Source organism: Ambystoma mexicanum, chromosome 5q (assembly GCF_040938575.1).
Source record: "Ambystoma mexicanum isolate Mex_15411 chromosome 5q, UKY_AmexF1_1, whole genome shotgun sequence".
NCBI classification, from domain to species: domain Eukaryota; kingdom Metazoa; phylum Chordata; class Amphibia; order Caudata; family Ambystomatidae; genus Ambystoma; species Ambystoma mexicanum.
In genome coordinates this window covers 262,221,584-262,224,648 of record NC_090933.1, presented here as the reverse complement: position 1 = coordinate 262,224,648, position 3,065 = coordinate 262,221,584, and the positions used below count along the sequence as shown (strand labels likewise).

Sequence of the window (3,065 nt, the reverse complement as noted above, 5' to 3'; positions counted from 1 at the left end):
TGTGAGGATTAGTCTGGGCGGGGGGCAAAGTTATACGCCGCCCACAAAAAGTGCTCTATCTTTTTTTATTTTAATAAAACATTTTAATTGTAAGAGTTAAAAGGTTAAAAGGGAGTGTGAGCAAGAGGTTTGTTCTCCAGGTCAAAAAGAAATTCCATGTTTCACTGAATCTGCCGAGTCGTGTACTCCACATTGAATATCCAGTACAGTTTCAGATCAAATGATGAGACCGGCCCTTTGAATCAGTTTTGTTGTTCAAAAGGGAACTTGAGGCAGGTTTAGGGAGTGATGTCAGTTGAGAGACTAACTAGGACAGTCAGCACATAGCTGCAGCCTGGTTCATTCATGTCACACTCTCAAGATCTCCAGACAGTTATTGTAGCAGATGGCAATCCAATCAGGCTGGGTAGAGGCCCACTGCACATTGTTAATTTCTCCTTCTGCTGTGTAGGCTAGTATTGGGTCGTCAATAGCACATGGCATCTGCTGAATATCCCATATGAGGGCCTGATGATCATCCGCTGCTGTACAGATGTGACAAGAAGAATGTGGAGCCCAAGCAGTCCCATTGACACACACTCTGTGGTTGTTTAATCTTGTAACTGGAGTGCAGGGAACTCGAACATACACAATTACCACCTCCATTCCATCCATGGCCATTGTAGCAAGATAGTTTGGGTCTTGTTTATTCCAGAAAAGTCGAAGCATTGAGTGATGTTGAGGATCTTCATATATAATAGTGCTATGTTCAAGGTGCCTGAGGTCAAACATGCGGACAGAGACATCTGCACCAACAGATGCAAACATGTCCCGTCCCCCACCTGCACGACTAAATGCAATGTCATACACCTCTTTGTCATGGGCAATAAGCTGTATCTTCACATGACTGGAAACCAGGTTAACTCTCCCCAACACCTGCCCAGTTTCTAGCCCCCAGATTGTGTACGTTGTGTCAATACTAGATGTGCCAAGAAGATTTGGGACAACTTCATTCCAGTCAAAGGAGGTCAAAGGAGCACAAACATCTGAGTTTTTGTTGTTGATAAGTAAGCACTCCAGTCATTGTCTCAGTTTCACACACTCGCCATACACAGAGGTAATCTCCACTCATTGCTAAAAGATCTGGATACACTCCTTTAGTGTCAGGAATCCACATAAGGTTTGTGGTGAGATATAGATGGTCAAAGGTGTTCCTGCAGATGAATTCAGAACTCTCCTCATCGAGACCAACAAGCTGCACCCTCTTATTGTATTCCTCGACAAAGATGCTAGTGCTAGGCGGAAGTGCTTATCGGGCCGAACGCTCCAGTTCATGGCTGTAAAAAGGATGAGGCAGACAGCCGATGACTTAAAGGAACGCAAAACAGCCTTTATTCAGGTTCACCAAAATAAGAAAAATGATGGCTCAAAGTTCTCAAATAGCCTTCTTCCTTCTTCTGTGATACGGATGAACAGTGAAAAAATGACACCTAGTCCTCGTATGCCCAGAGCGTATCAGGTGCAGTTCTCTCTATCTCTCTTCCAGTGATCTGCAAGAGATTCAGAAAGACACACACAGTCCGTCATTAGTTTTACTCTTATATAGGGGTTGGGGTTGGTTGGACCAATCAGGGCTGCTTTGTGCTTTTTTTTCTATAAATATACCCCCAAGCCCCGCCCCTTTCTCTTTGCACAAAGTTCGCCATCCAGCCTCTCCCGTCAAAGCCGTTAACTCGCAGGATACCTTTGCCTCCATGCAAGCTGATACAACTAATCCTTCCAGAGTATTGTCTTCCAACAAGGAAGGTGAGTAACCCATGTGAAATTGGGGCTGTGAAATGTTCATTACTCTGGCAGCGTCTGTTGTGCTATTCTGTTTGTTAGCGACAGAAGCCATGTGGTTCACAGCCGAACTGGACACGGGAGCGTGTAGAGAATGGTAACGCTTTGCCGTGTATTCATGCTGGTTGAAAAAAGGACTCGCGGTTTCACGCGACAGTTCCCTGTCACTCGTTTTTGTTTGTGGGTCGGGAAAGGAACAATTGTGAACCAGGGCAGCGGGAACTGGAGCGGGAACTGCCAGGTCATTACTGTTTGTCTCTTCCAACAATTCGGCTCCACGCGACTCGGCTCCATGTAACGCTGTGGTCAGCCCGGGAAGGCGGCATTGTTTTTCCCCATCTCGCTGGCTCCCAGGCTGTCTCCCTTTATTACTGTGGTGCTCTCACGGCATTCGTTCCCCCTTCCTTTTTCCCATTTCTCCCTGTTCACAATGGCATAGACGGTCCAAGGCGCCTCCTACTTGTAGATCTCCTTCCGTTTCCCGTGAAGCGACATAGTGAAACTGAAGAAAAAACTCCTTTATCTGGGAGAGACTACCACGGTAAGGCCTTTATGAACGGAGTCTTCTGGAGAGCTTCCTGTCACGCATTGGCACACTCGCACTGCGAGGTCGGGTGGCAGTTCCACATACAAAAAAAGTGCTCTTTCTAAGGGTTGAGCAACTTCATCATATCTACAGGGCCGCTACCACAGACCCTGTAATATATATTCAAGGAAGTAACTTTAGTTGCAGAGACATGAAGGTGAGTACTTAACACAATAAAACCCCTGAAATTCAGCTAATGCCACCTTAACGTCCTGTCCACTGCTGCCCAGCTTGTCACCATGATAAGTGGACACATTTTTCTTACAATAAAACAATTGAGTATTTACATTTGTTTATTTTAAAATATATAAATAATTATGGCTCACCATGTGTCACTTTATATTCATTTGAACTATTGTTTTGTAAATGTGCATACAGATTATATTATAGTGAACATGTCTTAGATATATTTGGCACAAACAGGAACATTCTAAGCAGTGTATTATTCAGATATCATCTATTACCTAAGTACTGCAAAGGGAAGCCTTGCAAGTAGTGATATTATGCATATTATACAATGCTCTCATTGTTATGAACTATTCTAAAATGCTAATATCACATATGTAGAAATGTAAGGGTGGTATAAATATGAGCAAATATGTAGGATGATCGTATTTCTAATGCCATTAGTTCACTGATCATTGATGTCCAATTTGAT

General features: G+C 43.8%; 1 pseudogene; it reads right to left on the bottom strand.

Annotated features, from left to right (window-relative positions):
- Window positions 1-218: 218 nt before the first annotated feature.
- Window positions 219-2,316, bottom strand: LOC138498572 (DDB1- and CUL4-associated factor 7-like; annotated as a pseudogene).
- Window positions 2,317-3,065: the final 749 nt, after the last annotated feature.